Here is a 24,237-nt window from a genome sequence, read left to right as displayed (position 1 = left end):
AGGCGCACTTCATACTATGCTTGCCCAGGCTGGCCCGTTAACATTCTGCAAATGACAGTGAGCCAGGTGTCTCTGTGAGCACAGTCAGACTGACTGTTGACACCAACCTTAAGGCTGTTGCATCCTTTTGTGTTTTGCACAAGCGGCCAAGCCAGCCCAAGCAAGGAGTTTATACACATTAATAAAAACATCTCACCAAGTGGCCTGGTCATAGGCCCATCAGTCAACTGTGGATTCTCTCCTTTCCTATTTGAATATAGCCCCTTCTTTGTGCCTCACAGCACTTACGTCTTGCAGGGTGACAGCTGTCCATTATCAAGTTACAGGACACTTTGCACACACAGATATTGTTACATATTTGTTTGGTACTGGGGGACTATTAGCCACAGAACACATTTTTTGTTGGTTAATTCTGTTGCCAACTGCTCTAAATCAGTCCCTTTTAAAAGACATAGGTAGGCTGGCTAAATAAGGTGCTAGTCTAGTATGATCAATATGACTTACATATTTTACTTTCAATATGGTTATCACATCTTGGAGTGAGGTTTGACTGCTTGCTATTGCCGATGTTGGAGAGGTAAGTTTCCAAAAGGAATAACACTTAAACATTTCAAATGAAATAGTCTTTAGTTCTGAAACAGCATTTGTAAACAACGGTATGCACCATAGATGCTGCCAATTAATCACCTATTTCACCTGACTTAAAGAAAAGATCTCACAATGTATTCCATCTTTTTTCATTTTACAGAAAAATATTGTGGGACATTTGAGAAAAATTTAGCAAAGAAATTTCAGACAACATTGAGAAGTTTTGAGCCAGCTTTTTGAACAGAAAAACACCAGCAGTTTGTTTAGTTTTTACATTGGTAGGAACGTATGTTAGGCAAGCAAGATATTGCAAACGGAGCTGATGGCAGAAGCTATAATCTCTAGCTCTCCGGTCAGAACATCTGCAGGAAAGGGTCGAAGTGGGAGTGAGATTTAATAGAATGGCCAAGAGGAGCAATAGAGTAGACAGAGAGCAGGCTCAAATTTAGCAGACATATTGAGGATGGTTCAAGATCACAGCCCTCAGCGAAAGATAACACGTCCCTCTCAAAACTAAGACTTTTTTTTTTTTTTTTTTTTACATTTTTCAGGAAAATAAAGATTTTTTTTTACCTCTTCTCCAGCCTCTTACTTTTTTGCTGAATCTGCCCACTCACATCCACCACACTCCTCCATGCTCTACTTTTCACCTCATCTGTTTCCCAACCTCCTACCTACTCTTGCTGATTCTGACCCTCTTAAATCCACGTATCTTTCCACAAGCATATTACATTCTCTCTTTGATTCTGCCACTCTTGCATCTATCTTCCCCTCAATGCTCTCACCTTCTCTTGTCTCAGAGTTTTTGCTGGTTCTGCCTCTTTTACATCAATTGTTGCCTTTCCCCTGCCTCTTATTGCTGGTTTTGCATCTTAATCCAAATCGTCTCTTCATTTGCTGTCCTTCACTATGCTTCTCCCCTAGCCTCTTACTTTATTTCAGCTGTTCTTTTCCTTTGCATCCATCTCTCCCCTTCCACCTTCACACTCTCCAAATATTATTTTTACATTTTTGTAGGAATTCTGCCCCTCCTAACATTACTCTCTTGTGCATGCTATTATTGGTAGGTAAGCAACTGAAAACTCAAGCCAGAGGCCTGGCTCTGCAGAGTCCAAGATGCTCTTATAACTTGAGTCCAAAATGAGCCAGACTTTCACAGGAGGCGATGTGGCCAGGTGCGTACAGCTGCCCACCCTGCATCAAAGGAGGCAAGGCTTCAGTCTCTGCTGCTAGGCATCCTGTGAATCCAAGCAAATCTCTGTGCTGGAAAAATATTACTGTAGTCTGTGTCTGTTTTGAAGTTCTCTTATGTCCATGTCCAACATTTTGTGCTATGTAAAACTGCCAAAAATAAAATGTGGACCCGCCTGTCACCCAGACTGTAGTCCCATCTTCCAAGTATTAAAGATGAAGGGTTAAGCTTTAATGTCATAAAGAGATACCCATGTAGTGGCTGAATTCCACAGTGAGAAACTGGAAAATGTAGGATCAATCCCAGCTTCCCTACTTGACCAAATTGTCTGATCCTAGGCAAATGCTTTATTTCACCAACCTCTATTTTTGTTCATTATCAGACATCAGAAAACTTTCAAGTATGTGCAGTCAGGGTGTGTGTTGTACAACACTTCAATTTTGCTGCATGCTTAATAAGAAAGTAGCTCACACACAGGGTACATATTAACCCTGACATCCCTCTTATACAGTGCCACTGGAACTATTCAATTTTACGGTTGCTACGTTTTCCACATAATTATGGATTTGGCGCACTTGCAGCATAAGCCATCTGCTCCATAATCTGTTGCTTTTTTTAATAAGAGAAATGTTTCTAGCTCAAACGGATTAAACATTACTAAAAACACAGCAACACTTGTTGCTGCACAGTGGAAAATCCTTCGCAAAGGTTATCTGGTCACTGTTGTATTTGGGTGAATGACAAAACAATGAGGTAGTACTAACACAAAATGTGCCCCAATCTGCCACCTATTTTGCCTTTTCTTACCACATAAATTAGTAAACCCAGCCATCTAATTTGGCACTTTCTTGCCACATAATTCTAGGGGTCCTGCTCCTAGTTTCACTAATAACATCTTCATCAGGGCAGGGCCTGCAATGTTTCTAAGTTCATGTTAAAAGAAACTCTCACTTCTACTAAATATATGTCAATGGACTGATATAATCCCATGTACCAAGGTAAAACGCTTCTGTGTGTTAAAGAAGTGTGTGTGAGTTGTTTTTGTATTATTTTTGTAATTTTGATGATGCCTTATTATGTTCCTTCCATCCTAGGTAATGGTAAATTTTTATTTCTTTTGCGGCAAGCCCTGACAGACACTTTCCTTTTGATTTACACAAGGGCAGGACTCACTTCACACATAAGGGCCATCTAATCTCTGTTATTATGCAGATGCAGTGATTAGATTTCTGATGCCCTTTCAGCCCATGGATAAGAGGCCCAGAGGAGGAGGCCCCCTCCTTTGGGCATCACAGCCCTGAACCACTGCTGCTCCTCAGCCTCATAACTTTGAAGTTTTTCAAAAGGAGGTGCAAGGCCTCCTAGTTCCGAGCAGGCATGGGGCCCTGGGCTGCTGCCCTTAATGCTCATGCCAAGCGTTGGCCCTGGGGAAAGGCGTAGCACTGGCCCTTTTGGCGTTTCAAGTGCAGTGAGGGGCAGAAAACCCTCTTTCTTTAAATGCAGTTCATATTAGAGAGCCGTGCAATTACCAAGCAGACATGCTTAGATTTCTGCACCTTCTCAATATTTAGCAATGAATCCTTGGATGCTTAAGAAAAACTGAATGAAGTTTGGAACCTCGGCTTTAGATCTATTTGCCTCAGAGGGTAATTATAATTGTGTAGTAAAGAATTATTGCTTCTGATAGCATGGTGAGAGGCATGCATACTCTATACCTTGGCCTTACCTTTGATTTATTTTATTTTTGGCTGAAAATACCATACAAAAGGCTTTCAGGGTTTGATCTATTCGGGGTATAGCAACATTATGGCCTGACGTCCATGGGGTCCCTCTTTCTGAAATACATAAAGATGATAGCTGTGCTTCTTATCGTATATTTGCCTTCCAGTATAACTTGCATGGTGTGGGTAGGGATGAACTATATTTTGGTGTAGTTGTTCTACAATCCAGTTTGTTATAATTACGGATAGATATTTTTCTATGTACATTATCTCTAATAAAATACAGAGTGTAGCAGCACCCTATTGTTAATGGCATCTTCAGGTAATACCTGGATTACTTACCAATTATCTTCTTATGTCTTGGTCTTACTGTTCCTAGTCTGAGTCATATATTTTGCTCACCCTCTGTAATCACATTGGTTGGTTTGGATAGTGGTTATTATCAGAAGGTGTTGGGAGTGTCTACCCCTTATAATACCCAGTAGTTGGGCATGGGTACTACTTACAACTTTGTACTATATTGGCTCTGGAATTATTCTGTGTTGTAATTAATGAATGGGAAACTTATATAGTGAAAATGTAAACCATAAAAGGCATCTTGGCTCTAATTTGGAAACAAACAAGCAAATGAGTGGATGATAGAGCAAAAAGGATTAACAAAACAGTTATGTTTTTAAGACATGTTGGGCGTGCGAGCACCTCAAACTGTTTTGACTCGGACGATGGAGAGTAGGATGAAAAATAGTGAATATTGCAAGGTAATATTCATTATTTTTTTCTTTTCATTGCACTGACCTCAGTCATGCCCATCATTGCCCCCCCGTCACAGCCATATCTGGCATCATTGTTCAACTCACTCATCACTGGCCAGGCTTCTTGTCAACCCTCCAATCCCAACACTGCCTCCTACCCTTTCTATCATAAGTCTACATTTCTCATAACTTTCATATTTCCTGTCTGTCTCTCCCTTTTCAGTTCCACTATAACATACCCCTCTCATTTCCTAAGACTTACTTCATATCAGTCCCATTTCTTCCTTACCTCTTGGCCACCTATTGCCCCTGCCCCTCTCCAGTTATTGCCCACCAGCCGATTTCTCTGAAAGACCAGCATTGTTGGGGAAGAATCAGCTTCACATAGGACACTCCTGATCTTTCTGGTTTAGATTCCATTTAAAACTTGATTAACAAATAGTTACTTGTTGCAGTCGCGCTCAAAGTATGACAGGGTCCACAGTGATGGATCCCCGCCTCATTTGGGGTTATACTGTACAACCGACTTGCCAGATTTGTTTGAGCTGAACCACATATCTGTTTTACAAAAAGTGAGATCAGTGATACATCAGTGGTCAGCCCTTCTTCTAACTGTCCTTGGACGAGCTGCGTTAATCAAAATGTCAGTACTGTCTTAATTTGATTTTCTCTTTACTCCAGCTACTTGTATATTGCAATAATAATTTGTTTAGGCAGATTGAATCTGTTGTCTCAATTCATAGGGGTAATATGTCCTCTAGATAGTACCAACAGAAACATATCTCTCAAGATTGAAAGGTGGTTTAGAATTGCCCAATAGAAAGTTGTAGTAATCTGCAGCTTTTGCATACTGTAGTTCAAGATTTAAAAACCAATTTACCACTCCCAATTGTTAAGATAATAAGCTTTTCACCAAATAAAATGGCGGACTGGAGGGTATTGTTGATTTCTTAACTGTGGCCAGATCTCAACAAAGAGTAGATATAAAATTCTCCATTTATTTTTAATAAGGATTTTTTCATCCCGAGTATTAATGCAGAAACTAGATTGTGCGTTCTAAAGTTGCGTGAAGACAAGTTATTATCAAAGAAGTAAATCCAGAAAAAGGGAAAGGGGGGTTTGATTAAAAACTAGGATTATATAATCAATCCAGAATGGAAATTGTGGCTTGTTTTAAACAAAATAATAGACCAAAAAACAGTTAGCCTGTGATGGTCATATTCTAAAATGAGTTCCAATCTGTCATTGATTGATCCTGCTTCTATTTATATGGTAGAGATTTTATTTATATATTAATTGAAATTAATCAAAATCGGACTTTAGAGTGGTAGTGTGCAAGTTTAATTGCTGAGGTGAAGTCTGATAATTTTGGAAGTGTAGCCCACACATACCTTTAACAATTGAGGGCTGAAAAAGATTTGAATTAAACTTTGAGATTCTGTAAGGAGCATCTTTTAGGAAAACACTTTCCTGCAAAGTTACTTATATACAGGAACAAAGCATTCCTCCATAAGTTTCATAGTAGAATAAAGCCAAAGTAATTTAGAACTAGAGGGTTTGTAGATTAATGAATTTCGAGGAGGAATAGCCTCGTCTTAAGGCATGCGCCTGTCCCAGTGAGTGATTTGGGAAACAATGAGGAAAACCTACTCCCTACTTTTACAGGCTGTAATGCAGGAAGTACTGTTGATTTTATCTTTGTCTTATGATCCGGCATCCCTTCCTTATTCAGGATTTTATAGTCAAACCAAATTGTTTGTGTGATCATATCCCACTAGTCCTATTTCTGAATCTTCAGTTAAAGTCTTCAAATCTAGATAAGCAAAGTGGTGAGATTTACCTGAATGGAAAGGGTTTAAAAATGAAATGGGGTAGGTAAATCCGGAATTTTTTATTATGACAATTAGTCTCTCAGCATCCACCCTTAGTCTCCATCTGTCTTTCAGAAAATATTTCAGGTCAGTGTCTAGAACCAGGGTTTGGGGGCTTATGTAGAGCTATATCTGATAACCTTGCTGTGGTCGTATCCCAAAGAGAAAAAAACCTTTATTTCGATGGTTTTAACGCCGAATGCCCGGCAGCCAATAAACGACTGAAAACTCTTTTGCAAACTTCATCCCGCCCGGTAGCACAAATTAAAATTACCAGTTACATAAACGAAAGCTAGAGGAAAGGAAAAGGGAGATTAAAGCATTATCCTGGGATGATTTACAGAAAGCAGCCACTTGTAAAGTTAATAGACTTTTGTTGGATACAATAAATAGGCCTTATTTTTCAGACTCTTGCCTCCCCAAAATAGAGGTAGAGATTCCTGTAGATAAATAGGTGGCCCATTTTGCAGCCATTTTCCACCCAGAAGCAACCTTTCCCTCTGCTACCATTAACATGGTTCAGAATAGATTAGGCATTTCAGCCTTTTTTTTATATATACTTTGAAGTTAGGGATGTAGAGGCAGCAATTAAACAAGCATTGCAAAGTCAATAGGTTTTGACTATGTGGAATTTATTGTTTTTTGTTAGAAATGGGGTCTCTAGTTGGCAGTGGTTTGCACCCTGCCCAAGTAGGGACCCTCATTCTAGTCATGGTAAGGGAGCCACACAGCTAAGATACACCCTGCTCACCCTCTTGGTAGTTTGGCACAAGCAGTCTGGCTTATCTCAGAGGCAATGTGTAAAGTATTTGTACACACACACTAATACAGTGAAAACACTACAAAAGGACTTCACACCAGTTTAGAAAAATAGGCAATATTTATCTGAGTAAGACAAGACCAAAACGACAAACGTCCAACATACAAAAGTCAAAATATCTTTTTAAAAGTTTAAGCAAGTTTTAATCCATAGGAATCAATTGATTTATCTCTTTAGCACAAAGTACCAGGGATGCGTCAGAAACAAAGATGATGCGGGCCACAGAGAGATGAGATGCTGAAAAAGTGAAGCGATGCGTCGGTTCCTTAAGTTGGCGGAGGATGTGATGCATCGATTCTTTCCTTGCAGGTGAGGCAATCTGTTGGTTCCTTACTGGCAGGGGAGGTGATGTGTCGATTCTTTCCTTGCACGAAAGGTGATGTATCAATTTCCAGACATGCGGCCTCGGTTCCTTACTGCAATGCACAGTTGATGAAAAATTGGCACCCAGGGACGATGCGTGGAAAATCTAGATGCACTGTGTTGATGGGACTGTGGTGAAACAGGTGCTGCATCGATTCTGTAGCTGTGAGACAGGTGCTGCATCGATTCTCTAGCTGCAGGGTAGGCATTAGGTTGATTCTTCAGCTGTTTACAGCAGCTCTGGGAATCGGTGCGTGGATTTTCTCCTCCAGATCACCAGCTTGCACTTCCAAGGGCCCAGGGACTGGAGTTGGCACCACTTGGCACGTTTGGACTCTCAGTAGATGAGCCCAAGCACAGGCAGATTAAGATGGTCATTATGAACAAGGTGGTAAACACAGCACCGCTGGCAGTAACTACCGCCAACAGGCTGGCAGTCCGGACCGCCAAATTATGAAGCACATGAGAAAGAGGCAGCGGGCCACCCACCCACTGCCATTTTGGTAGTCCCGCCGACAACGGGGGAGGCCATCTTCAGCCCGGTGGAAAGGCGCTACTCCCCTACCAGATAATGAAACACCACACCCCCAGCAGCTGCAGAGCGGGAACCACCGCCACGCAAAGCTTGGCAGAAACGAGCCATATAAAGGCAAACACTCACCGGAGGCACACAGAACACGCCGATGCCAACATAGAGCGAGAGTTGGAAATAATCCTAGTGCTTCTTCTTGCCATATTACTCCAGGACTGTGACCGAAGACGACAACTGTAAGCACCGCAGCCTAGTACACATGAGAGGAAAGTGCACAGTTACACACCCACCCACCTAGCAACGCACCCCCAACCCCTCCCACCATCCCAAGCCATACATACCATAACAAGATGTACTTACCAGACACAAGCCAACCAATGCACACACCTGTGCACACCCCAATCCCACAGTGAAACGCTGAACAACAGGTCAGTATCGTGCCAACAAGACTGATGGGCACTAAAATTTACTTCAACTGGATTTTAAATAAATATACAAACAAGGCCATAGGCCAGTCTATATGTACAAGTCCTGGAAGGGCAAATATAGGCTACACTTGACTCCTACGATGGCAAAGGAAACTCCACTGAGAAGGGGCATATATGGGGCAGCCAGGCAGCTCAGGGATCAGGGGCAGGGGGTGGTGAAGGGGGGTCTTGGGCTTAGGTTTAGGAGGTGGAGAGGGTTTGGGCTTGCCCTTGGAAGGAGGGAGAATGGGCCTGGACCGGGGGGTGGCAGAGGGACCATGGGCAACACAGGACTTCTTCCTCCCTAGGGAAGGTGCACAGGAATGGGAAGGGCTGACTGGTGGAGACTTTGACGAGGAAGGAGTGGACTCGGGAATGGGAATGTTTAGGGATAAGACAGGGTGGGCCAGTGGGTTAAAACAGGTCAACACGGGAGACGAAAAGCTTCTTAGGTGCAGTTGGAGGGGGTTTTGGAGCCTGGTCTGAGAGTGGAGTTTGAGGGAGTGGTGGTACGAGGTGTAGGTGTGCTGGACGTGGATGCAGGTGCCTGTTTATTCTGCTTATGTATGGTGGATGTGTGTGGTGTGGATGAGTGTGAGCGTTTGAGTGTTTTTGGAGGGGAGTGGACAGTGGGAGAAGACATGCTGCCAGTGTATATGGATGTTGTGTGGGTGTCTGTCGGTCTGGTGAGTGTGCTGCAAGTGTCTGTGAATGTATTCGTGGTGAGTGCAGGTGTGGTGTCTGGGTTGCGTGTCTGGATGTCAGCTGTTGTGGTGACTGCAAGAATGGGGGCAGCAGCAGTGTCTAAGTGTGCAGTGAATGTGGGTGTGCATGGTGAGTTGACAGACAGGGAGGGTGGGGGAGGTTGACACAGTGGGGGAGGTGGACGTTGTTGTGTGTGCTTTGGTATGTTGGGTGTGTGCCTACATGTGGTGTGAAGTGTGGTACTTGTGTTTCTCTGTGTGCTTCTTGTGTGTTGATCTGTGTGCATGGCTGTCTGTATGTGTGCTTAGGATGGGTGAAGGGAGTGGGGTGCTGGAAGGGGTAGAGGTGGTGGGAGGGGGGACGGAAAGACCAGGGACACTGGCTGCCTTCAAAGAGGAGGCCAGAGCCTGAAAAGATCTCTGTAGGCCAGGCATGGCACCGTGAATGCCTTCCAGGTAAGCATTGCATTGCTGCATCTGGGATGCTAGCCCCTGGATGGCATTCAAGTTGGTAATCTGCCCTACAGAGATGGTTCTCAGGAGGTCATTAGCCTCCTCCGTGAGGGCAGCAGGGCTGACTGGGGCAGGAGATAGATGCCTGGGGCGAAGGAGACACCCACCCTCCTGGGTGAGCGGGCATGGGCAACTCAGTGGGGAACTACTGGGACGGCAGTGATGGAATGGGGGTGGCGGGAGATGGCAAAGATTGGGTGTGCCAAGTAGGGTCTGCCACCACCAAGGAGCTGCCATCGGAGGAGGTGTCAGAGTCACAACATCCAGTGGTAGTTGCCTCCCCCCTGGTACTCCTCTCGCCCTCCAACCCACTGGTCCCCTTGGTGTCTGTGGACTCTGCCCCATGGGTCCCGTGGGCTGCAGCATCCCCACTCACCGGTGCCTCAGCTTCCTTGCCAGATGATGCTAAAGTACACAAGAGCACGGGGGAGGGGACAAAACAAGAACAGTATGTAAATTCCAGGAAATATGTACATGTTGGAACACATACACTCCCACCCAGCTCAGGCACTAACCCTCAGCAGACACAACACATGTTATGAATGTGCCCCTGATTGGTAGGCATGACCCCACAGTACAGTACACTCCCATCCTGCCCCACTATGAAACACTTTGCAAAGTGAACCAATGAGAAACGATGCCAAGCCAAAACATCTGCAAGTTCATGTGGCTACATTAAATACAGTGGCCCAAACAGGGGACCCCTCACAGGCCTACAGACCCAGCCATAACTACCTAGGACACTATCCCACAGACGTGGAGGGGGGCAGGACTGCAGGGACACACCTGTCTATGTGCCTGGCATTACTAGGCATGCACCCCTTAGCACCTAACTACACTCATCATAGTGGAATCACAACAGTGTTGGTACTTGCCCACTCTGGCTGCTATGCTGCCTTCAAGTGCCCATCCAATTCCAGATGGGCCACTGCCAGAATGCGGGCCATTGGGGGGGGGGGGGAAGGGTTCGATGTGCACCCCTTCCTCGTTGGGAGGCCTTCCACACTGGGCCTCTCCAGTCTTCCTGGCACAGTGCCTCAGGTCCTCCCACTGCTTCCTCCAGTGGGTGCTCCGCCGGTGGTAGACCCCCAGGGTCCGCACTTCCTTGGCGATGGCTTGCCACAGTCCCCTCTTCTGATGGGCACTGACATGCATGGGACACACAGAGTAAAGAAGCAGACGTCAGTGTGGGTGCCCCATAACCAAAATGCCATGTCCGTTCAACCTGTTATGGCCCATGGAGACATACATATGGACAATTTCCAAGCCAAAAACTGCCAGACACACATGGTGAGCATTCAGACAGCCAACAAAAACACATACAGGCATCTCCCACATTCACACACATCTAAGAAGGACAAATAGCAGCTAACCTGCTCCTCTGGTCGCCCATACAGCTTGGCATACAGGGGTAGGACCCTGTCCACCAGCTTCTCTAGGTCCTCCGCGGTGAAGGCCGGCCCCGTTCCTCTGTAACACGTGCCATCTCAGGGACCAGAGTTAGGACACAGCAGCACACGCAGTGGAGTTCTTCCCTTCTCGTAGTGCAGGAGCCAAGTGTCAAGGGCATGTCAAAATGGTGGTAGATACCGCAGCGGTGTGCACCGTCACCACCTGCGGGGATCATGATAGGCCCTGCTTCCCCATTGACAACTATGTTATCCAATTATCAGGTGCACGGTGGTGAACACCGCCTACTGCCATGATGAGTAACGCCAGCAGAATGAAGTCACTTCCACACTACACTACCTGTATGGCAGGAGGCTGCCATTTTGCATCTACCATGCCTCCATGGCCTTGCTGGGGGCCATATCCATGGCTCCATTCCCTCTCCCCTTCGTCGAGTACTGACATGAGTAGTGGGCTTCCACATAGAATCATGGTGGGAAGTGTGTCTACACTGTGATGCCATTATGACTGAGTCACCTCACCACACATTAGCCTGGCTGGATTACTTCCATCTTTGTGTCTGTGTGAGGTACATTTGTGTTGCATGTAAAACATGAATTATGTCACCATGTGAAGCAAGTGTCTTCCTTCCTCCCACATAGGTACAGACCCATGTGGCGAGGGGGAGCGCCATCTGTTTACAGACCCCTGGTAGATCTAGCCACCATAGAGGAACGTCACATCATCATAAATTACTGCCTAAATTGAGCTACAATCCTGGAACTCTGTGCAGAAATGGAGCCTGTTCTGATGCCGGCGAATAGGAATCCCCATGCCATACCTACAACTGTGCAGGTACTATCTGTGCTACATTGTTTGGCCACTGGCTCATTCCTAGTGACAGTGGGTATGGCTGCCGGGGTACCTCAGGCGATGTTCAGCCACATCCTGTCTAATTTCCTGAATGCATTTGTGCAACACCTGCAAAGTTATGTCGTTTCCCCAAAGGGCTGATCTCGCCGCCATCAAATCAGGATTCTATGCTTTTGCAAATATCCCCCATGTGATAGGTGCCATTGGTGGTACCCACCTAGCCCCCATACCCCCAAGAGTAAATGAACAGGTGTTTCAGAATCTTAAAAACTATCACTCCATGAATGTCAAATTGGTGTGTACTGCTGATCAGTACATTTCCTATGTCAATGTAAGGTTCCCAGGATCAGTCCATGATTCCTTTGTCCTGAGAAACAGCAGTGTGCCACACATGATGTGACAACTACAGGAGGACAGAGCTTGGGTCCTACGTGAGTGTGTATGACACTGGATCAGTTAGATAGCCGACAGGCATGCTGTATGCAAGTAGATAGTGTGTCTTTCAACCCCTTTTGCAGGAGATTCTGGCTACCCAAACATGCAATGGCTCCTGACACCTGTGAGAAATCCCAGGACAGAAGCAGAAAGGCATTATAATGAGGCATATGTTTGAACTAGGAGGGTGATTGAGCGGACCATAGGACTCCTGAAGGCAAGATTTTGTTGCCTGCATCTCTCTGGAGGATCCCTATGCTATGTCCCTTACAAGGTGTGTCGGATAGTGGTGGCCTGCTGCGTGCTGCACAACCTGGCTTTGAGGAAAGCTATCCCACTTCTGGAAGAGGAGGATGCTGTCCAACCAGCCCTACCACCTCAGAGGAGGGATGAGAGGGCTGGTGAAGAAGAGGGGGAAGACATCAACTCCAGGACCCAGCTAATCCAGCTCTAATTCCAGTGACTCTCAGGTACATTTCTTATGACGCTGATTGCTTCTCTGCATTGTTTCAGGGTGACTTGTAATAAGTGCTGTGGTGTCCCTTACCAGTGATGTAGCAACTTCATGACTGAAGTGGCAGATGTGAGTTAACGCAATGGAATGTACAGTGTGACATACTTCAGACACTACAGTCTGTTCTGTTAGACCCCCTCCTGCAATGCAAGTGGCACCATGATGGTAAATGGCTATTGCACACACAAACACATTTGAATGCTCATAAAGAATAAGGACAGTGATATAGGATGCACAAGTGTATTTATTCCAAGTCAAAACATCCATGAGTGATGGGACAGTGGAGGGGAGTGGGCACATGGTGAACAACATTCTCAGGTACATTTGCACAGCTGTTGGTAGCACAGGGGCACAGCCCATAGTGCCATTGGAAGATGGTGAAGTGGCAGTGGCATATCAAGAAGATAGCTCAGTGGCAACCAAGGGAGACAGTTCAGAGCAGAGTCACTTCCTGGCAGTGGGCTTGGTCTTGGCTGGTGTTTCAGTGGGTTGCCTGGGTCTGAGGCCACGTTTGTGAGGGTGAAGCTGGACAGCAGGGGAAGGGGTGCTGGTGTCCTGTGAGTTCTCTGGCAGTGCCACCAGTCCAGTAGCTGCTGCAGATGTAGATGGCAGGACAGTGTCCTGGCTAGTGGAAGGGGCCTGCAGGTGGGAGGAGGACTCAGGCTGAATGTTTGCCTGGCGCTGCAGCACCCCTGCAATGGTAGCACTGAGCTGTTTCCATTGCTCCATGGCCTCCTGGTGGTGTGCTATCTGCAGCCTCTGATTCTCCTCCAAGGGGGCCAGGATCTGGCCCATCCTGTCCTGGGAATGGTGGTATGCTCCCAGTACCTCTCCAATGGCCTCCTGGCCATTAGCATCCTTCCTTGGGCCACCCCCCTGGGCCAATGATACCCTCCCACTGGCTCTAGCCCCCTGTGCCTGTGTCCCCTGCACAGGTCTAGCACCCGCTTGCCCTGGGCCCTTCATCATCCTGCATGGTGGTGGGTGGGAACTCAGGCCTCTGTACAAGTGGGCAGCCAGTCTGTGATACATGCATTACAGGTGTGGTGACTGTTGGGGTACTGTAGTTGACCTACCCGAGACCAGTCCTCCAGTGAGTCCGGTGAGGCCCTCTAGGTGAACGATAGCCAGGACCTTCTCCTCCCAGTAAGTGTATTCAGGGAGAGGTGGGGGTGTGGGGACAATCACAAATCTTCTGTACGGCAATGTTGTGCCTGGATGCCATGGAACGCACCTTCCCATGCAGGTCGTTCCATCTCTTCCTGATGTTGTCCCTTGTGCGTGGATGGTTTCCCACTGCGTTAACCTTGTTGACGTTGACTTTTCTCTACAATAGCTCCATCTTCCTGGCCAAGGGTGTCTGCTGCACCTATGCCCCGAATAGCTGTGGCTCAAACCTGAGTATTTTGTCTACCATGGTCTTTAACTCCCATGTCGGTGAAGCGGGGGTGCTTAGGGGGTGCCATGGTGTGTATTGTGGGTGGTGTGTTGATGAGGGTGCTGTTGTGTGGTTGGGTGTGTGGCTTGTGATGGTGGGTGTGCAGTGTATGAGTTTTGGTGGTGTTTTTGTGTGTGTGACTTGTTTGATGGTTAGTTCAGTGTATGTGTTGTGTCAATATCTGTCGTGGTGTTGGCGTTGCAAAGGATTGTGTGGTGTATATGTGTGTGTTTTAAAGTGTTGTGAATGTGTGTCAGGTGTGTGCTTTTCAGACTTGACAATGTGTGCATTTGTTGTTGGTGGGTCCCATTGCTGGCTGTGGCAGTCCATTCCGCCAATGGTCGTTTGACACTCACTGTCTGCCGAGCTGATTTGTGCATCATTATTTGGTGGGTGGAGGATTTGTCTGCATGGTGGTGGCGAGGTGAGGTGTACTGCGTTTCCGCCGTCGTTGGCCCTGGCGGTGGGTGGAGGTTGCAAGATGTTTGGTGGTTTGTCTTTTTGGCATCATTTAACAGCTGTGTACAGTTCACTTCTACTGGCGGTCTTTTGTTCAGCATCAGCACAGCGGTCGGCTGTGATTACCGCCAAGTTCATAACGAGGGTCAAAGTCTTTGATGTCCCTGAGACTTGACAACAGGAGGCAAGGTCAGTCCAAGCCCTTGGAGAACCTTCAGAAGCAGAATGTAGAAAGCCAAGACCAGTCTTTACACTCCTAGGTCAGAAGCAACAAGGAGCAGGCCAGCACATCAAAGCAACAGGCAGAGTGGCAGTCCCTCCTACAGCATCAAGCTCTTCTTCCTGGCAGAATGCCCTCAGTCCAGAAGGATTCTAACTGTGTGGTGTCAGAGGTCCAGTACTTGTATATGCCCATTTATGCCTTTGAAGTAGGCAAACTTCAAAGGGAAGTTTTTGTAGTGCACAAGATCCTGCCTTTCCCTGCCCTGGCCTCAGACATACTCAAAGGGGTTGGAGACTGCTTTGTGTGAGGACAGGCACAGCTCCATTCAGGTGCAAGTGTCAGCTCCTCGCACCACTCTAGCTCAGGAAGACCCAGCAACCTAGTGATGGGCTATCAGGATATGCAGGGCACACCTCAGCTCCCTTTGTGTGACTGTCTAGAGTGAATGCACAAACTGTCCAACTGTCATCCTGACCCAGATGCGTATTCAGCAGACAGGCAGAGGCACAGAATGTTTAAGCAAGAAAATGGCCACTTTCAAAAAACAACTTTACCAAAAGATGTATTTTTAAATTGTGAGTTTATAGACCCCAAACTCCAGATCTCTGTCTGCTCCCAATGGGAAATTACACTTAAAAGATATTTCAAGGCCATTCCCATGTTACCCTATGGGAGAGATAGGTCTTGCAATAGTGAAAAACGCAATTAATAGTATTTCACCATCAGGACATGTAAAGCCCTCCCGTACGAGTCCTACCTTTTAAATGCACTGCATCCTGCCCATGAGGCTGCATTGAGCCTACAATAGGGCTGACTTACAGGTAATAAAAGAGAAGGTTTGGGCCTGGCAATTGGGTGCACTTGCTAGGTCTACATGGCAGTTTAAAACTGCACAGACAGACACTGCAGTGGCAGGCCAGAGACATGTTTGCAGGGCTACTCATGTGGGTGTCACAATTACTGCTGCAGGTCCACTAGTAACATTTGATTTACAGGCCCTAGGCACACCTGGTGCACTAGACTACGGACTTACTAGTAAATTAAATATGCCAATAATAGATAAACCTATACAATGTAGACCTAGAACATATGCACTTTAGCCATCATTAGCAGGGGTAAAGTGCCCAGAGTCCTAAAGCCAACCAAAACAGATCTGAAAAATAATAGGAAGAAGAAGGCAAAAAAATTGGGGATAAGCCCACAAAAAGGGCCTGGCCCAACAGTTTTGCTTATTTGTTTAGCTGTGCTGCAAGTGGCTGAAAGTAATGTAAAAAAGCTGTGTGACACAGCCAGCGTTGTCCGCGTTATACCACTTTTTACTGAAGCGGACACTGCTTCATAATATGGCTAAAAACATTGACAAAGCCAATAGATCTTGCATATGTGAGATCTATTGGCTTTGCCAATGCTGTATTTATATAATGTGTACAACGGCTGAAGTGCTAATGTATAGACTGGAGAATACCCTTGCCAAGGTGTTACTGTGTGTAGATTCAGAAGCATTTTAGGACCATACAAAAACTGAAAATGTGCCATATGAATGCACTGAATGCAACGTAAGATGTAGGTAGACAGAAAAGTCCAATAGGTTCTAGCTTTTATTCCAGTGTTACTGTGGGTACAATGGTTACTAAAGAATTAAAAAAGCAACTCCTGACTAAAGTGAAATATAGCAATAATCAGGGTTATGTGGGTTTTCTGGAGCTTTTGGCATCTGTGCCATTGCACCTGCTGCACCCTTCGAATCGTGCCTCCCCGTGCCTACAAGGTAACTGTGCTTGTGACTGCTTGTTTAGTGGTAACATATAGGAATAATCTGTTTTTGATGGGTTTCCTAGAGCTTATGGCCCCTGTGCTACTGCACCTGCTGCTCCATTCAAATCGTAGCCCCCTAGTGCCTGCACGGTACCTGTGCTTATGACTGCTTGTTCAGTGGCCAAAAGTAGCAAAAACTGGTGCTCAGTGGGTTTCATGGAGGTTTTGGCCACTGCACTTGGCGCACCATCCATATCATGGCCCTAGTATCTGCAAGGTAACTGCACTTGTGACAGCTTATGTACTTGTAAACTATAGCAATAATTGGTGCCCAGTGGGTTTTCTGGAGCTTTTAGCCCCTGTGCTGGTGCACCTGCTGCAACATCCAGATCATGGCCCTGGTGCCTGCACGGTAATTACGCGTGGTACTGCTTGTTCAATGGCGAGATGTAGCAATAAACTGTGTACAGTGGGTTTCCTAGAGCTTTTGGCTCCTATGCCACTGCACCATCCAGATCATGGCCCTAGTGCCGAGCAGGTAACTGAGCTTGGGACTGCTTGTTCAGTGGTGTTGCTCATGGGTTTCCTAGAGCTTTTGGCCCCTTTGCCCCTGCACCTGCTGCACCATCCAAATGATGCACTTGGGACTTCTTATTCAGTGGTAACATACAGCAGTAATCGTGGCTCTAGGTTTCCTAGAGCTTTTGACCCCTGTACCACTGCACCATCCCAGCAAGTTAACTGTGCTTGGGATTGTTTGCTTAGTGTAGTAACATATAGCAATAATCAGTGCCCAGGGGCTTTCCCAGAACTTTTGGACCCTGTGCCACCGCACCTGCTGAACCATCCTAATCATATGGAATACATAATTATTTTGTAGGTAAACAAACACAAAAGCTTTCATAAAACTTGCCTTTAAACTTATCCAACTCTCACAAACGAGTTGACACATATGTCATAAATAAAGTATATGCTTTACACATCAAAGTTAAAACCAAGCATTGTTAAACTGAGTTACAATGTGGTTGGCTCTTTGCTGTGAAAATATCTGATCCTGCGCTTGACAGTGAATGGGCCATAAACAGTGGTATTTGCCCAAGATTGACCATATGTTAGGCTGACTCTGAGACTGAAATGCGGTGTTGTACTTTGTTGCTAAAAAATGTAATGTGCTCAAAGAAGAAGAATTCTGCCAAAAACATCCAAATGTTTTATGCAGATAAAGAACAAGATACCTTCTGAGATTGCTATTTCTAATATAAAATTTAAAAAAGGGCACAAGCAGGATCCATCGAGAGAGGCTGCATTCCTCATTCCATTAAAGGCTGTCACTTTGAAGTCCGCAGAAAGCAAAACAAAATAACCAGGCTCCCAGGAAAATATAGCTTGACATTTGACCTTGATCTTTGAATGCCCAGCAAACGTTTCAGATAAGAACAAGCTTTAAATGCCTGTTGATTGAAAAGGAGTTTGTAGAAGTATTCAGTGAACATTGCTTTCTCTTTGGGCGGGACAAACTGAACATGGACATCCTAAACCAAATAAATGTGAGTTACAAACCACAAAGCCAATGGCAAACAATAGGCAGAATGCATCCCCAGGCCAATTTTCTGAAACCTCCCCCAAGATGTCTTTAGCATACCTAGACAGATGGACTCTCTGGGAGGCTGTGATCTAATAATGTTTATCGGGGAAAGCTTCAGGGTGAATTAATCCCCACCTATAAAATCTACTCTGGGTGGGGGAGGGTTAGGCAGGGCTGTATCCTTGCCCCTTTTCTATTTTTGCTATACATTAATGATACTTCCAAGTATCTGATTAAATTGGGGAAAGACATTCCTTGTATAGGGGCACAACAAATCCCTATTTTATTATATGCAGATGACTCCATGCAAATCGCCCGCACGGCAACTGGTCTGCAAACTTTATTGGATAATTTTTACATGACCATGTTAGAACTTAAAAATAATCATGCTTAATCCTTTGTCATGACGTGTGGGCCCCTAAACACTAAATCGTTTGTTATGGGGACTGTAGTTTTGGAGATAGTAAAAAAGTGTAATTATCTAGGAACATTGTTTAGTTCCTCTTTGACCTGGAAGTATCTTTTAACTGTTAGGGCTCACTATTTTAAAAAAGTGTAGAGGCTATTTTTAGATTAACTCACAAGGTAGGTCAAAAACGTGTTAAAGGAATAATCCATCTTTACAAAACAAAATGTATCACTGTTGACCATATGGTGACGGCCTATGGGGGTAGCAAAAGTAGAGCTCTTACAAAAAGTTGAAAATTCCCTTTTGAGGAGACAATTAGTGGTCCCCTAAGGGCACGGCTAATATGATATACCATGAAGAACTTGGCCTTCTGTTTTTATTGGATTCCTTAAGTCTTGCCCTCTTACTGTTATGGGTTATGGTATGGTCAAACCCCGAGGCTTCTCAGGTTAGCTCTTGTATTTCTGATTGCTTAGCCTTAACGGGGATGGGCCAGATTTCTTGGTTGTCTTATCTGAAAAAAATAATTGGAATTGATAGGCATGAAGGAGCTGTATGAAAACCCATCTCTTATTACTCCAAAACTTGAAGATCTAGTAAAACACAACTTTCTAAATTACTGGTCGAATGATAGACTAAGAAAAGCACAATATATACTGACACTGGTAAGATTTGTGCTATTGTCTACAACCAATGAGATAGGACCATCCCTGACCTGGGTGATAAATTCATTTTATCGGCGGTACCTGTCGCTTTTTAGATTCTGTATGATTCATCTTGTACTAGCTTTTCCTACTGAATGCTGTTGATCCAGTGATATACCATTGTGTTTGCGACTAATCGTCCATACAAAGCACATGTCACATTATTTTGTTTTGCTCTCTATACAAAGCTCCAAGGCGTAAGTTTTTAATCCCTGTACTCCGGACATTAAATTTCAGATCTCATTTGGAGGGTCTAACTTACCTGCAGAGCCTGGTAAATGTGGATGTTTATTGGGCAGTTCCTAATTTATAAGGACATCTCTGGCTGTGGGAAAGAGACATGAACAGGTCCTTCTTAGTTAACCCCTTCGCTGCCAGGCCTTTTCCCCTCCTGTGCCGAGCCTTTTTTTGGCTATTTGGGGCAGTTCGCTCTTAGGCCCTCATAACTTTTTGTTCACATTAGCTACCCACACCAAATTTGTGTCCTTTTTTCCAACATCCATGGGATTCTAGAGGTACCCAGACTTTGTGGGTTCCCCTGAAGGAGACCAAGAAATTAGCCAAAATACAGCAAAAAGTTTTTTTTTTTTTTTTTTAATGTGAAAAAAGGGCTACAGAAAAAGGCTTGTAGTTTTTTCCCTGACAATGGCATCAACAAAGTGTTTGCGGTGGTAAAATCACTATCTTCCCAGCTTTCAGGAACAAGCAGACTTGAATTAGAAAACCCCATTTTTCAACACAAATTTGACATTTTACTTGGATATACCCCATTTTTACTATTTTTTGCGCTTTCAGCCTCCTTCCAGTTAGTGACAGAAATGGGTGAGAAACCAATGCTGAATTCCAGAAAGCTAAACATTTCTTAAAAGTAGACAAAATTCTGAATTCAGCAAGGGGTCACGTTTGTAGACCCTACAAGTGTTTCCTACAGAAAATTACAGCTGAAATAAAAGAATATTGAAATTGAGGTGAAATAAAACAGCCATTTTTCTCCACGTTTTACTCTGTAACTTTTTCATGCAATGTCAGATTTTTGAAAGCAATATACCATTAAGTCAGCTGGACTCTTCTGGGTTCGGGTATATATAGGGCTTGTAGGTTCATCAAGAACCCTAGGTACCCAGAGCCAATAAATGAGCTGCACCTTGCAGTGGGTTTTCATTCTATACAGGGTATACAGCAATTAATTTGCTGAAATATAAAAAATGAACAATAGGTATCAAGAAAACCTTTGTATTTCCAAAATGGCCACAAGATAAGGTGTTGAGAAGCAATGGTTATTTGCACATCTCTGAATTCCGGGGTGCCCATACTAGCATGTGAATTACAGGGCATTTTTCAAATAGACAAATTGTTTAAACACTGGCTTACATTTGGAAGGAAAAATGTAGAGAAAGACAAGGGGCAATAACACTTGTTTGGCTATTCTGGGTTCCTCCATGTCTCCCGATAAAAATGGTACCTCACTTGCGTGGGTAGGCCTAGCGACAGGAACTGCCCCAAAACACAACGTGGACACATCACATTTTAACAAAGAAAACAGAGCTGTTTTTTTACAATGTGCCTAGCTGTGGATTTTGGCCTGTAGCTCAGCCGGCACCTAGGGAAACCTAGCAAACCTGCGCAGTTTTGAAAACTAGACACCTAGGGGAATCCAAGATGGGGTGACTTGTGGCGCTCTGACCATGTTCTGTTACCCAGAGCCCTTTGCAAACCTCAAAATATGGCCAAAAATACAAATTGTTCTCTCATTTTGGTGACAGAAAGTTCTGGAATCAGAGAGGAGCCACAAATTTCCTTCCACCCAGCATTTCCCCAAGTCTCCCGATAAAAATGGTCCCTCACTTGTGGGGGTCGGCATAGCGGCCGCGACAGAAAAAACCCCAAAACACAACGTGGACTCATCACATTTTAACAAAGAAAACAGAGCTGTTTTTTTACAATGTGCCTAGCTGTGGATTTTGCCCTCTATCTCAGCCGGCACCTAAGGAAACGTAGCAAACCTGCACGGTTTTGAAAACTAGACACCTAGGGGAATCCAAGATGGGGTGACCTGTGGGGCTCTGACCAGGTTCTGTTACCCAGAATCCTTTGCAAACCTCAAAATTTAGCCAAATAAACACTTTTCCCTCTCGTCGGTGACAGAAAGTTCTGTAATCAGAGAGGAGCCGCAAATTTCCTTCCACCCAGCGTTCCCCCAAGTCTCCCGATAAAAATGGTACCTCACTTTTGTGGGTGGGCCTACTCCCCGCGAAAGAAAATGCCCCAAAAAACTATCTGGACACATCAAAATTATCAAATGAAAAACTACCTGTTTTTGTGGGGGGCACCTGCGTTTTTGGTCCTGGGCCCAGCAGCCTTCTAGGGAAACCTACCAAACCCAGACATTTCTGAAAACTAGACACCCGAGGGAGTCCAGTGAGGTGTGACTTGCGTGGATCCCCCAATGTTTTCTTACCCAGAATCCTCAGCAAACCTCAAATTTAGCTAAAAAATCACATTTTTCCCACATTTCTGTGTAGGATCACCGCAAATTTCATACCACTCAATGTTCCCCTCATTCTCCCGGTAAAAATGATACTTCATTTGTGTAGGTGGGCCAAGTGCTTGTGAAAGGGAAGAGCCAAAAACATGTTGATATTGAGGGGGAACCAAAGGGGTTCCAAAAGGGCAGTTTGCAAAAAAAACATTTTTAGGCTGACAAGTGCAGCAGAATTTTTATCGGTATAGATGAGACAATGCTGAGTGGTAGGAATTTTGTGGATGCCTGCAGATTTCGAAAGGCTCCATCACAAAAAAGTGGGAAAAATGTGTGATTTCTAGCAAAGTTGGAGGTTCGTAGGGCATTGTGGGTACAAAAATGGTGCGGGGTGCATGTGAAACACCACCCTGGAATCACCCAGATGTTTAGTTTTCAGATGTTTCTAGGTCTTGTGGATTTTTCTACATGGCAGCGTCCCAAAGTCCATAAAGTGCAGCCCTCACCATTCCAAGTGGGACGATTTTGAGAGTTAGCCAAGCCCTCATGGCCCAAATGTAAAACCAAAACCCAAAATAATCAAATGTCTTCTTGCTTGCTGTGGGATAAGATGTTTTAAAGTGCGAGGGAGAGCTGAAAGACTGTTACCCCCTTCAGTTGGGGTGGGGGCATAACCATGCCCATACTGGTTGGTAGCCACTACCCCAATATATATATTTTTCTTTTTAAATTCCCTGGCATCTAGTAGACTTTCTGCCCCCCTGGAGTGTGGATCAGGGGTAATTGCCCCATCTGTCCACTGGTGGGCAGAACAACTTTGGCCCCATTTATTTGGGGTGGGGGTATGGCCATACCCCCACCCCCTTATTTTGGGGAAGAAAAAAAATTACCTGGTCTCTGGTGGGCTTTCTGTCCCCCCTTGGGGCAGATGGGCCTTCCAAAAATAGGCCCATCTGCCCCCAAGGGGGGCAGATATGGCCAACAGTAATGTGCCCACATGGGGAGCGACCCTTACCCAAAGGGCTGCTGTGAGAAAGTAGCCTCTTTCTAGCCTTGTTACCCCCACTTTTGGCCTGTTTGTGAGTGTATGTCAGGGTGTTTTCACTGTCTCACTGGGATCCTGCTAGCCAGGGCCCAGTGCTCATAGTGAAAACCCTATGTTTTCAGTATGGTTGTTATGTCTCACTGGGACCCTGCTAGTCAGGACCCCAGTGCTCATAAGGTTGTGGCCTATATGTATGTGTTCCCTGTGTGGTGCCTAACTGTCTCACTGAGGCTCTGCTAACCAGAACCTCAGTGGTTATGCTCTCTCATTTCTTTCAAATTGTCACTAACAGGCTAGTGACCAATTTTACCAATTTACATTGGCTTACTGGAACACCCTTATAATTCCCTAGTATATGGTACTGAGGTACCCAGGGTATTGGGGTTCCAGGAGATCCCTATGGGCTGCAGCATTTCTTTTGCCACGCATAGGGAGCTCTGACAAATCTTACACAGGCCTGCCACTGCAGTCTGAGTGAAATAACGTCCACGTTATTTCACAGCCATTTTACACTGCACTTAAGTAACTTATAAGTCACCTATATGTCTAACCTTTACCTAGTAAAGGTTGGGTGCTAAGTTACTTAGTGTGAGGGCACCCTGGCACTAGCCAAGGTGCCCCCACATTGTTCAGGGCCAATTCCCCGGACTTTGTGAGTGCGGGGACACCATTACACGCGTGCACTACATATAGGTCACTACCTATATGTAGCTTCACAATGGTAACTCCGAATATGGCCATGTAACATGTCTATGATCATGGAATTGCCCCCTCTATACCATCCTGGCATAGTTGGCACAATCCCATGATCCCAGTGGTCTGTAGCACAGACCCTGGTACTGCCAAACTGCCTTTCCCGGGGTTTCACTACAGCTGCTGCCAACCCCTCAGACAGGCATCTGCCCTCCTGGGGTCCAGCCAGGCCTGGCCCAGGATGGCAGAACAAAGAACTTCCTCTGAGAGAGGGTGTTACACCCTCTCCCTTTGGAAAATGGTGTGAAGGCAGGGGAGGAGTAGCCTCCCCCAGCCTCTGGAAATGCTTTCTTGGGCACAGATGTGCCCAATTCTGCATAAGCCAGTCTACACCAGTTCAGGGACCCCTTAGCCCTGCTCTGGCACGAAACTGGACAAAGGAAAGGGGAGTGACCACTCCCCTGACCTGTACCTCCCCTAGGAGGTGCCCAGAGCTCCTCCAGTGTGCTCCAGACCTCTGCCATCTTGGAAACAGAGGTGCTGCTGGCACACTGGACTGCTCTGAGTGGCCAGTGCCACCAGGTGACGTCAGAGACTCCTTGTGATAGGCTCCTTCAGGTGTTGCTAGCCTATCCTCTCTCCTAGGTAGCCAAACCCTCTTTTCTGGCTATTTAGGGTCTCTGTCTCTTGGGATTCCTTAGATAACGAATGCA

The 24,237-nt window shown here is 45.5% G+C and overlaps 1 protein-coding gene across 4 annotated transcripts in view; it reads left to right on the top strand.

Annotated features, from left to right (window-relative positions):
• The window catches only part of SPNS1 (SPNS lysolipid transporter 1, lysophospholipid), a 132,519-nt gene that overhangs the window by 21,114 nt on the left and 87,168 nt on the right, over nt 1–24,237 (top strand). The window contains exon 2 of one of the 4 annotated variants that reach the window (XM_069243942.1): nt 7,122–7,253. The exons of the other annotated variants lie outside the window; for them this stretch is intronic. The gene's annotated coding sequence lies outside the window, so the exon portion shown is untranslated. The remainder of the gene's footprint in view (nt 1–7,121; nt 7,254–24,237) is intronic. 4 annotated transcript variants of the gene reach the window in all.

The sequence above is a fragment of the Pleurodeles waltl genome, chromosome 7 (genome assembly GCF_031143425.1).
Source record: "Pleurodeles waltl isolate 20211129_DDA chromosome 7, aPleWal1.hap1.20221129, whole genome shotgun sequence".
Lineage (NCBI taxonomy): Eukaryota > Metazoa > Chordata > Amphibia > Caudata > Salamandridae > Pleurodeles > Pleurodeles waltl.
This window is presented reverse-complemented; position numbering and strand designations above follow the sequence as displayed.